This window comes from Dromaius novaehollandiae, chromosome 1, assembly GCF_036370855.1.
Source record: "Dromaius novaehollandiae isolate bDroNov1 chromosome 1, bDroNov1.hap1, whole genome shotgun sequence".
Lineage (NCBI taxonomy): Eukaryota > Metazoa > Chordata > Aves > Casuariiformes > Dromaiidae > Dromaius > Dromaius novaehollandiae.
In genome coordinates, this window is record NC_088098.1 from 215,473,288 (window position 1) to 215,493,018 (window position 19,731).

Below are 19,731 nucleotides of genomic sequence, written 5' to 3' on the forward strand. Positions count from 1 at the left end.
TATCCAGAATAACTCTCACTGTCAGTCTTGGGCACCCATCTTGCCTGGTTGCCATGGTAACTGGTGCCCTCCCAGTCTCTGTTGCTCATCGCTATGTCAGTGATGACTCCCATCTGATGGATGAAGAACTGGGGCAAAAAGGTCCTTTTTCAGACCCTCCCTGCTCTGGGAGTGAGGAACCATTCAGCCATTTCAGGCCTCACAACAAGCCATGGTACCGGGAAGCTGTAGGTGCCTGTTCTAGACGTCTCTTCCATTTTTTTTCCCCAGGGCCTGACCCAAATCTGCTAAAACCCACTGGATTTGAATCAACGCTTTAGGGGAGTTGAAAGTCTGCTCCAAGGTGTCTTTTCTTCCAGTTATGTGCTCTGCTTTTTGGAGAGAAAGAAAGGTCAGCTGAGTTTAAAAAAGTATGAGCATTTGAAAAAACTTGTTTTCTCTATTTGACTTTGGTATTGTGACCAGATCCAAGCTAACTTCCATCTGCAATATCAATTTGGGTAGGTTTTCTTTCCCTCTGTCTGCAGGGAGAGGTCTCTGTTAGCCAAATGATCATTCTTGGAATAATAAAAACTTGCAGCTGGAACGGAGACCCTGGCTGACTCAGACAATAAAGCCATGGGAAGGCGTGCAGAGAGCAGAGCTTGCGTTGGCTTGCCAGGCTCAGAAATCGCCCTGTCTGTGCAGCTGCTTGCCTTCACCCCTCTGCAGATCAAACCCTTCAAAATGAACCCACCTGATGGCATGGAATAAAAGTGGAGAGGAGAGAAGGAAAACTCTGCCTGAAATAGTAGTGATACCTTCAGAGAGAGGAGAAGGCATGCAGCCTGCAGCTTACAGTCCGCATGTAACAGCCTGTGTAAGGAAGAAGGAATAGAAACAGAAACAGGAAAGAAAATACCACCCTGTATTACTCTGCAGATTTGGGGATCTCCTGTTTCTGAGTGAATATCGTCAGCTACCGTAATAGCTGAACTGCATCAAAACAACAAGCTGAGATGTCTTTGGAATCCATTTAAGCCTAAAATTCCTTTAAGCATGGGCTTAAATTCCCTGCTTTGCAAATCAATATGTGCAGTGTGTGCAATAAATAGATCCCCAAAACCTTGACATTTCTAAATATTTTTAAAACATTAATATGACAAAATGCTACACACCAACACTTACATGATGTACGATGCACTGGTGACCAGCTAAAACAGACTAATGAGCTGCAACCCTGTGATGTGCTGTCATCTTGGCTCATCTCTAAAGCTGCTGGAGGTGAGAGCCCATGAACCACATGGCAGAAGATGCTCAACTCTTTGCTCATCCTGGCTGGGGTTTAGGGAATCACACCTGAGCCTAAGGGAATTAGGTACCCGACTTCAGCACCTGCCTGCATTTAGGCTTTGACCTGCAGACAGAAAGCAGGAGGAGGATCTTCTTTTAAATTCCATGATGCCCAAAGTCTCAGGAGATATTCTGGTTAAGATTTTGATCCAATGGACTCTTCTGATCATTTTACCTTCCCTCTTAGTCAGCTCTAACAAGGTTACAGCTGGAACCAGAAATTAGACCCTGTCTGTGATTCAAAATCACAGAGAGGGATTTGGAACAGAAGATTAGAGTTCAATGTGGCCTCTTTCAGAACTTTGGAACAAGAAGGTAAAATCTTCTCTTAGGCCAAAATGCAAGAACCAGCCAGCCTAACGGAAGACCTAAGATAACTCACTTTGCTTGTCCTTGCCTCAATTTACCTATTTGTAAAGTGCAGGGGAGGTTTTGTAAAGCATTTTGAATAAAAACTGTTGTATAAGTTGCTATTTGCTTGGTGCAAAGCACAAGGCACACAAAATACAAGAAGCAAGGGAGCACTTTATATTTGCTTTGTAGTGTTCCACTGAACAGGCATATTTAACCTTTTTCTCTCCTCATTTCACTCACAGGTCACAGACAACAATTCCTTCAGGCTGAAAACGTCCACCTGCTCCAGCATTTGATGGTGCATGTTTTCAGCTTGGGCATTTGGATCTGTTTCACTGCCCAAACAAGACAACTTTCCTTTCAGGCTGGGAAGGGCCAGCCCTGGCTCTTCTCATATTTAAGATTTTCTTAATAAACAGGGCGGACTTCCTCCAGAAAAAAACAGCAAGGCCCTGGTGTAAGACATTTCAAGTCTTTCCCACAACACTTTTACTCATGTGGAGCTGTATTGATCAGTGAAGTTTTTTGCCCTTGTATTACTCAGAATCTGAGTAATTTCATTTGAATGCAAATGAAAGCACAACTGCTTGTTCTATGTATGTACGTATGTATTTATCCATCCGTTGTCTATCTATGTGTCTATCTGTCATCTGTGCCATCTTTGCAGCATCTGAGTACCTTCCCCATAAATTCAGTGGCAATCAAGAGGACCCTAGTTAAATATCCAGAGTCTGTAGAAGAGCTGACAGGGCTGAAATGCTTTCTGGGGTGAGGTTTACAGCTCAGATTTGGAGATTTAATTTGCTTCCTTTCCTGATAGATTTTTATTTGCTAAAATCAACCTACAGAGTATGGAGGAGAAGCTTTACAGAGAGAATGTGTCTGTCCTCCATCATCATATAGCTCCCTCGGGGATTTCATCCAAGGTCCTAAACCACAATCAAGTTTGGGTGAAGCTGTGTCTGGAGGGAAGTCCTCCAGTCCTGCACTTGAGGACCTCCCACACCTCTCTGAGATCCTGTTCCCTGGGGAATTTCCACTGCTCTTTCTATTTCTTTCTGGTCTGAATTTCTCAAATTTCAGTTGGCAAGTGAAACTGCTTAAGAAAAAGAAACTGCTTTAGTTTACCTAAATGTGCTAGGCTAAAACCGCACATTGTTTGGACATTGGAAACAGCAAGGACTATTGCATGAGAGGAGTCAAGGCAGGGAGTAAAGATGAACATCAACTCATTTTTCTTTCTTTCATTGAGCAAAAACACTTGAAGGGATCTGTTAGGGAAGATGGGACCTGACGTGTGTTCAGAGAGCTGTGCCAAACCTGGAAATAGAGCTGGGGAGCCTCTGAGCTGCACCCAACCTGGAAATAGAGCTGACAAGTCTCTGAGGTGCCCTGAGGGACCTGGACTTGGTCCCGGTTCTGCCTGTGACCATGGCTTGGCTCCAGAGCCCGGTTTTGCAATCGGATCCAGTTCTCAGCTCTAGGCTTGGGTCTTGACTTGTTTTAGTGATAGAAGCTATTAGCAAAGTCCAGACCCAGATGATCATCCAACCCCTCATGCTCTGGGACCTGTTTCTGCTTGATCCCAATGAGGAGGACATCAGACTTAACATACTTCAACGTCAAGGGAGATGCCACTGTGAGCAGTTCTTCAGTTCCTGCAATAAAGAGACAGTGACCGTATAAATAATTCCCTCCTAGATCGAACTACCTGTGCCCCCACAGCTCCCACTGTCCCTATAGGGACCTGGTTTAAGGTCTATGTTACTCATCAGTGCACCGAGTTCTCCCAGTCTGATGGGCAGGTGCTTCAGTGGGTGAGGGCAACACAAAACTTGCCTGTTTTGAGGGGAAGCCCTGGCATTGGCCCTTGTGACATGCCACCACTTTGAGCTACACGTAGGGGTGGGATCCATCACAGAGACATGCTAGCAGCTACCCTTCCACCCCTGCTAATCCCTCTCTCCTCTCTTCTGCCATCCTTTTGGCATTGCAGCTATTCCTATCTCAGATCTTTCCATCTCTTCCTAAATCTGGAGCAAGGGATGGAGGAGAGGGAGGAGAACAACACTGGGAACATGATGTCAGTACTAGGATGAGGCAGGGAGAGAAGGGAGTTGAAGGGCTAAAGGTCCCTTCACGAAAACATGGTACTTTAAGAGATGCTTTACACTTCTGGTAGTTCTGGTCCCAAGACATCAGCTGTCTGGATTGAATAATGTACTTCCCCCTGCCCTTCTGGGCTTTTCTCCATGCATGTCCCCAAGAGGCCAATGTGTGCATCTGGCATGCCCACAGGGTGCTGGGGCTCTGTTGGGGATATGCTTTGCTCCTGCTTTTTCTCTGGAGCATGAGGAAGGGAGGTCAGAAGGACAGAAAATAGCATGTGATGAACCAGGGAGGGGGTAAGAAGGCACAAGGGATATTAGGGGAAGTGCAAGGAATTCTTTGGAAACCACAGGATTTTGTGGTTTCAGAAGCAAAACATCTTTGTTTGCATTTGTCTCACTAACAAAATGCAAGTGACTGTTTTTCCTTTATTCCTGATTTGGTGCCTGGTGGCAGCTCTGGCTTGGTGAAAAGCCGGGAGCAGTGTTACTGCTCCTGGTATGTGAGGACGAACTTGTGGTCAAGGGCCAGGCCAAAGAATCTCACTCCTATGCCAAGCCTTGCTGTGGGCTGACTGTCTCGGCCACGTGGCACGGAAATGCACATCAATGCAGCCCAAAACATCTAAGCATCGAGCTATCTTTGAGGGGACCAAGTAAGGCATCCGGCTCCTAGTCCCATCCCGGAGGAGAGTGACGTGGCTATGCCAGTCATCTGAGGAGAGGGAAGGGACAGCTCGCTCCAGCCAGTTTAGGAAATGCTGAGGAGAGGCCAAGGAAAAGTATTTTCCTGGTGATCTGGGCTCCTTTTTCTGATGGCAATCCACAGTTTCGGGCCCTCTGATAGGTGTTGCCCAGCCTGCCCTTTCCCAAAGCCCAGCAGCCTGGAGGCCCACATGCTCAGCTGGGCTGCAGGGACCAGTTTCAGTGAAAGTCTTTTTCAGCTGAACCCACCTTTTCTCTGACAGAAGCAGTTTATTTGATAGTTCGGGCTGGTGTTAATTCCTTTCCTGTTGAAGGTATTCAACTTGGCTTTGAATAATTACTCTCTATGCATTGTTCTGCATGTGCATGTTTGCAATCCGGTTTCCAGTCCCTGCCCCAACTCCTTTCCTTTTCCTTTCTTTTCTGTGTGCTTATCTAAGCTACAGAGTTACCCCCTCCTTCTCTTGAGCATGGTTCCCCCATATCCCACCTCGGCGTGCACCTTGTGCAAACCTGGCCTTGGAGAGCATGCCCTAAAAGGCAAGCTGGGTAGGGAACAGGTAGCCAGGGAGGTAGGAAAACACCTGCTGGATCTGGGTGGGCTCAGGCTAAGAACTATGCTGTTCGGCTATGCCAAGGCACAGATTTTAAGGCATCAAAAGAAAATGGAAACCACCTTTCATCCCACAGGGACTACACTTGTGTCTGTGGCCATCCTGGAGCTGAGAAGGGTTAATCCATGTAAAATCAGCAGCACCATCTGGGCAGGCAAAAAGAACTGCTGAGGAAGGTGTTGCTGCTGGAGCCTTTGGATTCTCTTCTAACACATTACTCAAGGCAAAAGAAGGACTAAGTGCAGATGACCAAGGTGGGCTGGAGGAGCAGCTCTTTGCATGAGAAATGACCCAGCAAAGGCTGTAGGCTGGGGCTCTGGTTACCGAGCTGCAAAGTCTGCCTGCTCTCTGGCCCTCAGGACATGGCCCTTGAAGGCACGGGTGAGAAACGTGCTGACACTTGGTCTGGATGAGAGTGGGCCAGTGTGTGAGCTCTCGTTAGCACAGAGAGAGCCAAGCTGGTCCACTGGATAGGCAGGATGTCTCCTTCTCTTGACTCCCCCAACTGTAGCGTGCATCTCATCAGAGGTGCTACCCTGAAGTGATACACAGATGCTGCTTCTTCCGTTTGGGCAGGAAATGTGATTCTGAGTCAGTGGAGCCAAGAAACAATGCAAGCAATGGGAAAATATTCAACTCGGTGGTTTTGGCTGGAATGGACAGCATTTCTCTCATACCGAAGGCCTTTCCAAGCTGAGTTTAGTAAGCAGCCCAACCTCGCCACCAGTCCATCTCTTGAGAGGAACTTCAGTGCTGGCAAGAAAAGCATTAGAGGAATGGAAGGGGGCATTCAACCTTGTTACCAGTCAGTAAGTGGGAACTTGGGTGTCTAATTCTCCTAGGAAGGTTTGGGGATCCCTCCGTCCCCTCTCTGCCTCTCTGCATATGACAAGTCTAGTAATCTACAGACCACAGAGGATGCTCTGCAAAGTGTGTCATAAAAATGCCCTTATGCCTCTCTCCTCAAATGATATCTTATCCCTGGGAGGAGAGCTTTGGGTTCTGCTCAGATAACAGACAAGCAACAGGTAGAGTCCAAGCTTACAGTGAAGGTCAGAAAATACTTCTTTTTTTATAAGCCTGGTGTTCTGTCTTTCCTGCCGTGCTCCTTCATAAGATAGTTCAATATTACAACTCCTGTTAATTATTCATCACTGTTTGTATTTGCTTAGGTAGCAGTTCACATCATGAACTCTCCTAACCTGCCCAGGGTAACCTTCCTGGGTTGAAAATTAGCTACTGGCAGAAAAGGCAGGCAGTTTTGATGAAAGGCAGTGACATGAACAGGCCCTTTTTGCTTCTTTCTAGACAGAGTCAGGATGACTTTGCAGCATTTCAAAGCATACATGATATTTGCTCTTCATTTATACCACTGCAGTGCCTGACCAAGGGATCAGCTTCTCCCAGAGGGACACGTCAGGACTGTGCGTAAATTTTGGGTATCAGATCAGTGCCATGCCGAGGAAACTCAATGTAATCAGTTAGTGAGGCACCGATTTCGAAACAACCTCAAATCTTGCAGGTTCCTTTTTTCCAGATAGGATGGTGGGTTGCATGGTGTGTTGTGCATCTGGGAACCAGGAGAGATGGGGAGCCGTAGATTTAGGCTGCAGCTGGAAAGAAGGCCATCCAAGGAAGCCCTCTGGACTTTTCTTGCAGACCCATCTGGTATCTGACACAGGGGGCAACAGGGTCAAGGATAGGAGAGAGGCACTAGGGCTGCTCAGCAAGTGTGCAAGGTTTGGTGTGGATTTTGAGGGGCTGTGCGTTAACCTCCCATTTTCCTGGGACTTTACACTGGGGAGTTCAAACTGATTCAACTCCCCAAGAATCATATCATCCCTGCTTGTTTAAACAGTTTAAGCAGGAGCAACATGATTGATTTCAATGGAAGCATACAAGTGCAAAGCCAGCACAGGCAAACTGAATGAGTCCAACCCCTGAAACAGCTCGGACTAATGGATCTGAGAGGAAAACATCTGTTTTACAGGAAGAAGGTCTAAAGTGGGCTATTAGCCAGGAAAGAAATTTGGGATCATGGTAAATATATCTCTGAAGTGTCTGAAGAGACCATAGTTAGGAGCAAAAGAAACAGGAGATACAAGCTTGGATTGCCTTTCTAGGGCAATACAGTGTAAATGAAATGCTTGGTGCAAGCTACTCTAGACAGCCCCGGTTAGTTCCTGCTTGGAGGAGCCATTCGAAACCGTAGGAATGGTAGTGTGGTTGCACTGTAAATGAAGACAGCACTCCTCCATCTTTTTCCAAGTTTGGAGATGGAAGATAAAGGGCTGTCAGGACTGTGGGAGGGAGTGACTTCCCCTGAGTCAGGTGAACCACAGCTGATTGCTGTTGTAACCAGCATTGACCGGAATGGAGGAGAATAGCCTCCTTACGAGCAGAAAGCTAACTCAAAGGTTGCCCACATGCAACTCTAGTCCACAGGCTGGATTTTACTCACATACAAATCTGAGGATTAGGCTGCACAAAGGATATGGTAATATAGAGACTGGTTGACTCTCCTTCAGATAAATTAATGCAAAAATCTGCCAAACTGTGATGGTGGAGCAGCTCCCCTGAAATAAGTAGGAATCTCCCTGGTTTATGCTGTAGCGGAATGAGGGACGTTTGGTCTCCATCTTTCTGGTAGAGCTGGAAGTCATGGAAGGTCCTGGAGATGGAGAGGAGACCTCTGTGCTCTGGGGGTAAGATCCTTCACAGGACAGAGCTGGCCATTAGGGCACGGTGCCCATGGGTACGGCAGCCACGCTGCAGCCTCCTGAGCCGCAGTTATCATCCCCGCCACATCTTCTGGGCTTCAGCTCCATGCTCCCTCCGCTTCCCATGTCAATGCTGGGGGATAACGGGAGGATTGTGCGAGGCTCACTGCCTCCTGGACCACTCTGGACCCTTTATCATGTTTGCTCAGCTGTGACCTTTTCCACTTCGAGTATCCCTCCAAACAGGAGTGGTTTCCTTTCTGCCCCCTCTCTGAAAGGGATTGCACCTATTTAAAGAGGCAGGTAAATAAATAGAGGAGTTTCTCTGCCTAGAAGGTGGGCAGCAAAGATGCTGCTATGAAAGACTTTGGACAAGACAGCAGTTGGATTAAGTGGCCTAATTTCCAGTCTATGGCACCTGACAGCTTATTGCATTAATGAGCAGTCACAGAGTAGCTGGCAGATAAAACCCAGCAGTGAGACTGAGCATCACTCTGCTCCCATCCGTGCTCCACAGCCATCAGCTGGCCTTCTGCACCTGCATGCTCTCCTTTGCCTTTTGCATCCTCTTAGACTGCCAGTGGGACAATCTCGCTCCTTTCTCCAGGCTGACATTTTCCTCTGGTCTTCAGCCAAGGGGCAGGGCTGTGTTTGCGGGCTCGCTCTGTAGTTCACCAGTGTGGACCGTGACAAACGAAGGGACAGGGCCCTTCTCCTGTCCCCTCATCCTACTGGACTGCTTAGAAGAGAAGGAGTCACAGTGAGCAGGAAAATGAGTAAGAAAGGCAGGGAGGGAGGAGAAAACATCTCCTGGTTTTGTGTTGATAAAGCTGATTTTTTTTTTCCTTGCAAAACCTGCAATATGGAATAAAAAGTTGGAGAACTGACAGAATCAGATACTGGTGATGAAGAACATGCAGCATTTTTGTGGCTGAGAATAATATGTTTTGGAAAAGACTGTAAACCTAATATGTCAGGATGAAAACCAGTGTCAGTGATACTTCTCTAGCAGGCAGATTTCCTCACCGTGCCTCACACTGCGGGGTTGTCCCCCATCTCATAAATTACTGGAAAAGATGGGCATGGAGATATAAAAAACATCCTGGCCCTGCCAGGAAATCCTTCTATTAGCATTTTCCTATGGATATTTTCATTCTGAAATGGAAAAACACCCACCAGACGGGTGAAGCACGGAGAGTGCATCCACCATACAGACAAGCGGGAAGAGCTGTATGTTAATGTCTCTATCCCTTACATGTCCCTGCATGGGAAAACACTCAACCTTCATGTGACATAGCCACCTTTTATCCTTCTGGGAGTTATCGCAGTGGGCCAGGTTTTCAAGTGCTAAGCTTGTAGTGCTGTGACCTCTTCCAAAAATCTGTCCCCTTACTCTGAGAAAGCCTTCTGGCTCCAGACTCCGAAAACATTTCACATACATCAGTGAATACAGAAAAAGCAAGAAGCAACAGCTGCAGAATCATCCAAGGCCCACACGGGACAAAATGGACTGTAAAGAATCTAAATAACGGTCACAACCAATCGAGTATTTAGGCTTTTTTGCTTCTACTTTCATTTCCTAGCTGCATGAGAATTACTTGGCCAGATGCGGGGCCGGGTGGCAGGGGGTCTGACGTGTTGTGCTCTGCTCTAGCCGTCTCCGATCGCACAATCCTTGCCCAAGCAAAGCGCTCATTGTCTCGGGAGCTTTTCAGGGAAAGTTTCATCCAACTGCATGGTCAGGCACGCTGCCAGCAACGCCAGCCCCTCTGGGCTCATCAGGAAAGACCTTGTACTACATTTTCCACTACACTTATCTAATCTTGGCCTGAGTCCACCGAATGTTTGTGCAGTAATTACCTCACTAGGCAAAACAGTTCCACTGCCTAATTGTCCTCACTCTCAGGAAATTGTTCCTAATAGCCAGCTAAATTTAATCTCCCTTCCTTGCACTGTCTGTGGCAGCAAACCTGCACAGCTCTTCTCCCTTTGCTTACAGTCCTATACGTGAGGTGATTATAGGGCATGATCTGCTGTTATTTCTCTGGGTCAAGCAAGCAAAATGACTTTCTAGGACTCATTTGAGTCACAGCCATCATCCTTGATTCATTTGCTTTGGGCTTGTTAAAACATCTTTCTGCAATCTTTCAGGCTAAGTCCACAACTGAAGTGTAACCCACTCCCAAACATTGAAATCATGAATCAGGTTACCACAAAACAGCCTTTTCCTTAAAAAACAACAATATAGAAAGAAAAAAAGGATATTTTAAAGCTTCTTCGCCTTGTAGATTTTCAGCCTTGAGAGTTTTCTTGGAACTTTTTTCAGTGGCTTTGAAATTGAAAAGCAGCTTTGAATTTGAAAAAAGATTGAAATATCCTTTATTTTGTAAATGGAAGGTAAATGCTCACAGGTGATCGCATGACTGCAGAAGCTGCAACTTTAAGTAAAATTCCCTCTATTGAGAAACCCCAAATTATGCTGTATGAGTTGGCACTGCTGGAACACAGCAAGCTTAAGGGTTTAACAGTAGTGAGGAGTCATAATACAAATTCTCCTGTGAAATGAAACTGCAAGAGTAATCCATTTTCACTTCTCATCTCCCACAAGCTTAAATTTACAAATATTTTTGACTGAGTATCTTGCCTGAAAGGATCCATAGATGACAGGGTAATTCCCTGGTAGCTTCTCTCCTTGGAGGCCTTCCCAAGAGCCTTGAAAACTGCAGCAGAGAAAAGCCAAACTCACTAAGTCTGTATTTTGGACAAGGGGGTCTGTAGAAGATCATGACCATTGGGTGCATCTCCTGGAGCTTGGTGCTGGATGGGAGCAAAGCTGAGGGGAGGGGAACCAAGGATCAGCTGAGGCTTCTCCTATGATATGTCCTATATAAGAATTTAATAGGTTGCTGTGTGCTAAGGGAAGCGATGCGAGATGGATGAATTCATATTCAACAGCCATCGAATGAGGGGTGAATGTTGCATTGGGCCCACTGGAAAGCTGCTACATGAGAAACAGCAGGAGCTCTGCTTCCAGCTCCCTTCCCCTGAGAGAGCAGATGTCATCCCCATGCACCCCTCCACATCTGAGGAGGGCTGAAAAAACTTCATTTAGTTTTCACAACGTCTAACAGAAACCTCTCCCCTACTTAGTCCCCATTTCTAGCCTTGGCACCATAATCCTTTTACTAGGGCTGCTGCTTCTCTCCAGACAATGGCCAAGTCCTGGGTACAGTGTATTTGCACAGGGACCATGTGTTCAGGATGCTCCCTACGTCTGCCCTTGGGCTTTGTTTTTCAGTCCATTGTGTCCTTGCAAAATCAGGCACCTTCAGGAACCCCATGTTGAATTGTGTCTCCATCTTCTACTCAACAGAGCAGCAACAACATCGGGATTTTGGGTCAGTCAAGCATCCAGGTGGGCTCTGGGCTGGCAGAGGCCAGTTTCTGCTGTCTATCCACCCTGTCTGCTCCAGTGAGCCTTCAAAAATCTGTCCTTTGCTGCTGCTCTGTGATGCAGTGTTCACACACACACGCGCACACACGCACACACGCACAGCACTCACATGCAGTTAACCTGCTTTCTACATAGCTGCCTTACCTTCAATATTCTGGTTTCTTCACAAACTCCTTTCCAAGAGGTTTTTAATTACTATTTTCCAGCTCACAGACATGTGTGACTGGCCCAGCAGACCCTCATGGTGGGAAGAAAAAGGGGTATATTTGAGCTCAGCATATTTCACCATCCTGGTAGAACCAGTTTGCCCAGTGATTTGCATGCTGATGGTGTTATAACACCTCCATGCTGGCACATACCAGTGTCTCACTTCTGTGCTATCCCCAGATCCAGCTGGGAAGGGGGTTCATCTTCTCCTCACGGAAACCTTTAGATAACTGGAAAACTGGGATCTCACCATAAATCTCCTCCTGCTTGAGCCATCACAAGTCACGTATCTGCTTTAGCATTGCAAGGGCTTCCTCAGAGGACTTAACCCTAACCCTTATAACTAAAGCCACCTTCCAGACACTCCTGGTGTATGCTGACAGCAAATGCAGGAGCTAAGGAGAGATTGCTCCCACCTAGCTCCTCAAATTACCTTTAGGCTGCTAAGTGTTTGGGCTCAGGAACCACCTTTCACCTATGTTTGTGCAGCACCTAGCACACCCATTCCGATTTGTGCCAAGAACACACACCTTCCTGCAATAAAGATATTCCATATTGATAAAGAAGAGGGTCAAGATCCTGAAAAGATGTGATGGCCAACCTGACCCACTGAAGTGTTGGAAGAAACGGTTATAAACAAAAGAGGGAAGTTCCCATGTTAACTCCTCCAACCCACAATGAATTTTCAGTCTCAGCTGCTAGTGGAAAGACCATTCGCCCCTGTGAGACCAAACAACATGCATATAATATTGCAACCAGGGGAGACAGGAAACATGGAGCCCCATGGGGCCATTCTTGAATAAAGGCATTTTTCAAAGGCTTTAAAACAGAGCTGTGGCTTGTGAAAAGACTGACTCAATGTGTGTTGGGATCTGCAGGGTTCAAGGGAGGAGGCCAATTCCGATAGGCTTTTTTTGTAAGGTAGAGACCTCTGGCTACTTCTTTCCAGCAAAACTATTCACAGTAACAGACAAAAAAAAATCCCCATGACTTTTCCCTAATGGGCAGAAACATAGTGATCAAAATTTTGGTCCTTTTAAAACCTCTTTGAAGCCAGAGGCTGAGGTTTTGTAGTTGTTTTTTCTAACGCTCTCTGTAACTGCTGACATATGCTGCACATATGGTTTCAATATGATTAGACTTCCGATCTGTTTTTTTTCTTTAACCTGACAAAGTATCTACTCACAAGCCACATTCCAATGAGGAAGGGACTTTTAATAAGATTCCCAGAAAGAAATGGACTTCTGCAGAATCATTAAACAAATAATGTCCCTTTTTTCTTTTCCTCCCCTTGAAATATGTGGGAATTTGCCCAAGGGAAGGAAGCTTTAGGTGGGACCATACTGTACTTCCCCAAATACCCTTGGGAAAAATTACTCAAGAGCAATTACACAAGTCTCTCCAGGATGCACTGGGAATACACAGATCTCTAGTGAATCACTTGGTATAGGTTAGGATTAAGCTATGTCATTCTTTAAAGCATGGAAAATGTCTGGAGGCCCCAGTGATTAATGAGATGCCCCTGGGCTAGGTGCTGATCATGGTGGAGCAGGGAATTTAGCCGCCCATCTCTGAAGAGGACAGGCTGTCCTCTGCTGCAATTGTAGATTGCAATTGTAAAGATCGTGGCAGACAGCGCAGATCCCCTCTGGGATTTCTTCCTAAATTCCACTTTTGGAGTTAAGGGTGCTTCTTGAACATCTTCAGGGTAACAGCAGCTGGTTGGGACCTTCAGATCTTGAAGACCACCTGAGATATACCTGGGTCAATAGGCATCTGCCAGAGATGAAGGTCCTTCTCTCTCCTTTGGCTCTTCTGCTAAGGATCTTTGCGCCAGAGTAAAACTTGGCCCTGCTCATGTTAGCAAAGGAGTTGCTATATGAGACTAGATTAATGCTCAGCCTTGTCCTGTGTCCTGGATGGTGCATAAGCCCTGATGCCTTCAGGCAAAACAGGGGAGGTGCAGGGGTTTGCTCCATGGGTAATTCCACAACAGTTTGCCCACAGAGTAGATCGTGCAGCATGGAGGCAGCTACTGGTAAATGAAGTATCTTGAGACCTACAGTGCTTGTGAAAGTTTGTCTTGTTTAATCTCATTTTGTTTCTGCACACCACCAATCTCTCTCTTTGCCCTATTAAATTCTTGTGTCATTGTCATCTCTCATTCCCCCTAGAAATACCTAATTCTTCTTTGAGCTCTTCTAGTCTTTCCGATGTAGAAGCTATTCCTGAGTTATTCCTGTGGCAATGAATTCCCCAGGCTGATCAGACATGAGGTAAATTGAGAAGAGCTGGTGTGAAAATGTTGCCTACCCTTTTCAATGCATGCCCCCTATACAGCTTAACACTCCCAAAGGAGCCTTTTTTTCAGGAGTCTTGTTTTATTGTAACTGCTGTCTTCTAAACTCTGCCTCTTACAGGCTTTTCTTTTGTTCAGGGCAGTGAACTTTGCATTTGCACATGGATGCAAATAGTCATGAACTTTCCTGATCCACTGCCAGGAGTTCATGAAGTTCACAAGATGCAAGATTAACCTCAGGCAGAGAAGCTTCTAGGCTAAAGTCAGCTGACAAAAGCAGAATGCAAAATCTTTGCTCTGTTCACATCACTAAGGTAAAAGGTTATTATCGGTGAGTTTGTAAATGCTTGCAAAATACTTATGTAATAGAAGAATAAAGGTCATGTAATTACCTAGAATGGTCGTGAGAGAAGAATCTAGGAGTGAGATCTACAGAACATTTTGATTGGTCTATAAAGCTATATGATAAGAAAGCATTGGTGTCACACCCTCAGCTCTTGGATGAACAAGATCGGATGAAGGAAAGAAGAATGAGTTTGATCTAGCCCTGAGATTTCCATGAAAATATGTCTTGCTTGATCATGCTACTTTGTAACACCAGCTACTCTAGCATTTTTTAAATGGGACAAATGAATGATCTCAGTCTTCCTCTGCACACATTATAAACTACTTTTCTCTCCCTATAGCTTGGAAATAACATCCTCTTCCCCTTCATTAGCATTTCCTCTGCTTTACAGATACTAACTACCTTTTATTCTAGCTGGTGTAAGTGCAATTAAACTCAAAGCACTTGGTCTCAAAGTTTGCTGCTCTCACTTTAGCCCTAGAGAAGGGCCCAAACTCTTGCTTACTTTTGCCAACTATATCAAGTGTGTAGTAAAAGACACTCCTTCTGCTGATTAACCTGTCTTGCCTCAGTTAATCTGTCATTTCATGCCCTTTGTTTGCCTTGAACTGTGTTCGTACCACCTGGGTTAGCTTCTGTAAATCTTCAGGCCCTGCTCTTGTGACAACTTGAATTCAAAGATGCCCACTAGGATTCAGAGGAAAATTCCTGAGGGTCTCCTACTCTGGTGAAAAGAGCAAGGCAGGGTCTCTGAGGCATGAAGAGCTGGGGTTACTGGGAGAAGGAGCATGTGCCAGAGCATCCCACCGCCAGCACCCGAGTCGTGTGACTTGGCTCGGGGGTCATGTGCCCTCACCCAGGATGCCCACTCTTTTGTTCCTTAAGCTAATAAAAGAAATGTTTCACTTGGAAAGCCTCATCTTGTTCAAGAGTTTGCCTGATTCTGGCCTTAGTGACATCTGAGCATATTGAAGGTTAATTCGTGTTACTTTGACTTGTGCAGAGCAACACCTCCCTCTTTGGCTGAGAGGAGGTGAAGAAATAAGGTTTGTCTGATAACAAAAGGAGCTTTGTCCTGATTTACAGCACAATTCAGTTGTATCAGGTGCTTGACAGGAACGATAGCTATTTACTTTCTCTGAAGAGTCTCCGATACCTTCCACTGACTACGACCTAATAAGTTCCAGGACCACTGACACATATCTGAGTATCAGACTATCATATTACAAAGGTTAAGGTGAAAAGATAACAGCTGTAAATACAGTGCTTTGCTCAAGGCTGCAAAGCTAAAGAGGTCTGAGTGTGCTGGGCTGGGTGTTCTCTGCTTGGCAGCTCTGTTGATTTAGTGCTACAGCAATGATTTTTTTCTTTGCAAAGTCATGCTGGGAAGTCCTGTTTGTTTAACAATCAGCCACTGGTTCAGGAGACTTGACCAGAGGCATACCACCAGAGCTCGCACGACATTCCTGTTCTTTGGAAGTCAAAGGGAAAATTTGGAACAAGTATTAAATTAAAGGAAAGTAGCATGCTGGCCATGAGCGATGGCAATACACCAAGACCTTTTTAGCCACCAACAATGAGGTTGTGAACCTATCTTTCAGTGTAAAATGCTTCCATTTCATATAGGAAAATGAAGCAGATTAGAGGGAACATATTGCAAAGTACTTGTGTCCTGTTTTGAAGACCTTTATGCCAAAGGGAACCTAAAATGGGACCTAAATTAAGTGTCAGAGGATGTCCACAGAAGTCCTTATCCTGCAGGTGCCTAAATATAGAGACTCAGTAACCTGCAGATTTGCCTGCAGATCTGCAGCACGGTTGAGTCTGTCTGAGTTAGTCTCTCTGGGCACTCCTTACAGTCACATGAGAGAGGGCTTTTAGAGGGCTGCGCATCTGCTAGACATCTCAGTCAGGTGAGATCACAGAATAACAGAACAGTTGGTGTTGGAAGGGACCTCTGGAGATCATCTGGTTCAAACCCCCTGCTCAAGCAGGGTCACCTAGAGCAGGTTGCCCAAGACTGTGTCCAGCTAGGTTGTGAATATCTCCAAGGATGGAGACTCTACAGCCCCTCTGGGCAACCTGGTCCAGTGTTCAACCACCTTCACAGTGAAGAAGGGTTTTCTTATGAGATGACCTGGGCCCTGACGTATCTGTTTGTCTCCTCGCTGCCTACAAGGGGAGGCAAGCCTGACTAATACAGATGGGACGAGGTGATGTGAATTGCACCCAATCGCCCCAGGGACAAGGCCTGAACTTCCACCAAGGCCGTGAAGGACCATAATCTCATGCCTTCTCTGTAGTCAGTGGGGATGATCTATGCCTGCACAGACTTGCTGCCTCACTTCAGAGAGCTGACAGGGGGTGACAGGATCCCTTCCCTTCTTGGCGTCTTTGGGACATACCTGACTGCCACCAACTGTCTGCATGAAGGGCACTGGAAGAGGTGCTTAGCTGAGGGGCCCATCTTTCATAGGCTTATAGGATAATTCTGGCTGGAAGGGACCCCAGGAGGTCCCAGTCCAACCTCCTGCTCCAAGCAGGGTCAGCAATGGGCTCAGACCAAGATGCTCAGGGCTTGCCTCCTCCCAGGGAATGAGGGCAGTGAGATGGGGCATGGTACATAGGGCACTCACCTGGGGATGGGCAGGCCTGCGTGTGGCTACCTGGGTTATTTCTGAGGAATTGGGGTGGGGAAGGGGGATCCGTTGCTTTTTTTCCCCGTTGACTGTTTCATTTGAAGGACAGGGACCAGCCCAGATCCTCAAAGAGTGTGTGTCTCCATCAGGGTCTTTACACATGGGAGACCTGGCAAAACTGGAGAAAGTGGCAGCATTGCACCCGTAAAGGGGGACCTAAACCAAGAAACAGGTCACACTCAGCTGCACTTAGGGAGCGAGAGGGGGCTGCTGGGTCTGAACCCACTCTGAAGTCTCTCCCTTGTCTATAGAGGGGAGCACAGGTCATCACGCTCCTAATGGAGATCCTGCAGGGAAACGTCTGCATTTGAGTGGGGTGGATATGAGACTGTGGCTATACCCCAAAAATGCCTTCTGAAGTGCTCGTTTTTGGCATTCACTTCCTCCCATGGGCTGGTAGATTGTGATTGTCTGATCTGAATTGTCACCAGCTATCAAGAACTTAAGTTGCCAAAACGTGTGCCCTAAATGCAGCACATCGGCATTCACGCCCTCAGGTCTTACATCTTTTCAGGTTCCAGTTAGGGATCCTGCCCTCCTCTTGGGATCAGTGGCAATTTCCCTATGGGCAGCCCGTTGTTTTCGCTTTGCCGAGGAATCGGTCACATGGCAGACAGGCTGCCTACGGTGCAGTAAAATGGGGAGATCCCAATCTGATTAATTACTGGGAATTTGCTCATTAAAGACCCGTAATTTCCAGGAGTTCTTATGCAGGCAAAGAACAGCTTCTGCAGACTCCCAGGGGAAAAAATCATTATTACAACAGTTCATGTGGCATCTCCCTTAAATTCACTAACAGCATCTTGCAGCCTGGCAGCCAGCGTTACAGCTGATACTTTATTTCAGCCTTGCCAGCCAATTATATGCTGCAAATGCAGCAAACATCCATGGTCTAACGTTAGTATAATGAAGTCTCCCCAGTGGGGACTCCGAGGGGAAAAAAAAAGAAATAAAAGGGACAGATATACAACATCTGCCCGTACGAAGCTGTTAATTTTACACTGATGACAGCAAAGCTCTGCGGTGTCATAGTGCTCTTTGCTGACTACTGACAGAGACATTATTCACGGCGTAAAATTGTGGTGTTCTTATAATGTTCAAGGTCCGTTGGGCTTCCTACATAGAAATGCCCTTGAGGGGAGTGTTTGCTTTCCCATGCTTTCGGCAGGTCAGGAGCTGAGGCCTAGAAAATTGCTGAGACTCCTGTCATCAGGCCCAGTGAGGTAAAAGGAGTCATTGTGTGAGAAAGCTCTGGTTATAGAAGGTTTTGCAAAATCCAGCCCTAACTGATTGCAAATTGCTCTGGCCCAGGATTCCTGGATGTGAGAGTGTCAATTGTTACAAATACGGCGGGAAGTTGTATTCGTGTTAGTTTTCATCCCTGATAACTGCTGGGCATGGTCAGATGAAATCCTTGTGCAAGGGTCCAGAACTTACCTCGAACTGCCCTTTTCTTTCTAAAGAAGCAAACCTGCCTTTTATGCTACTTGGGAGGGAGCATTGAGAGTTGTTCCACTTTTCTTCTGGTGACCATCCTCATTCATGACCATCTAGACTCATCCCTTTGAAGGGTCCCATCCTTCAGGTGAGCAGAGAGGACACTTCCTTCCACCCATCAGGCAGCAGCTGCATCAAATCTTTAATCTGAATCATCAGTGAAATGAAACTAAGTCAGGCGCTTGTTTCCTACATGTTCATGTCAGAAGGATTCATTAGATGATGTCATTACTTTTGAACTGAGACCAGTAAATTACCATTTGCTTAAGTGGATTTTCCAAGGCGATGCCAACTTTTAATTTCCAAAAGGAGAAGCCACCACCTGGCTGTGTGGTCCAACAGTTAGTCACCTCTCTGTTATTTCTATGCCTACCTTCATTTCAGTGTACTCTTTCCTCCTGGATTAACAGGCCCTTCTGATACAATCAAATGTCGGTCAGTCTCTAAGGCCTTGTCCTTAGGAAAAACAACAGCCAAGAGCATGTGGAGGCAGTAGACATGCAACACAACACTCTTGGCTCCTTCACTTCATATCTGGGTACCTGCTCATTGAGGCTGACCGGAGGAGGATTTCAACTTCAGTCTTGCACCTTTAGTTTCCCAGCAAAACATCTTTCCTGTTCTAGCATCAGTCGCCAAGGGACCTTTCTAACTGCTATACCTCTGTTCAAGTCACTAGCTGGAAACTTGGACTCAAGCCTACAGTCTTGTAACTCCCCCTGTCATTCTTTGCTAGCCTCTGAATGAGTGATTTAATAATCCTGTACTAAAAACACGGAAAGAAGAACGTGACTGTGAGAACATTGTGGGAATGGTGGGAGCTCAGGAAGGACTGTATTCCTGCACAGAGGAACCGGCACTCACAGGGAAAACCAAGCACAACAAAGCATGGCCCAGCTCCAGGGACGCATTCAAAAAGCAGGAGAAAATCCTCTTCCTCCTGCTAAAAATGCTCCCTATTTTATCAGCCTCAGCTAAAGCAAACTCTCTCCAGCCCATTTAGAAATTAGGTCTATTCTCTAATTGCTCCGCCACTTCATGCCTTTAAACAGAGAGCTCCTTTGACATATGCCTGCTGACAGCGAGCACTTTCCTTTCATGTGAATGGCTCTTATTTCCCTTCCCTTTCCTCAGCCATACTCGTACCATCACATCATGCATGGTATTTAACCCAGGCGACCTCCTTTTGATACCTCTATTTCACATATTTAGAAAACATTTCCTGCTTATTCCAAGGGGCCAGAGCTCCTCGGCTTGGGTTGCTTTTATATCCAGCCTGTGGCCCCATGGGGAAGGGGAGAGGGGGGACACGGGAAAGAATTTTTCTGGGTCCAGATCATCGAAGTTGGCAGAACTGTCCCTGCATGGCATGTGGCAAAGCATGAAGGTCAGGAAA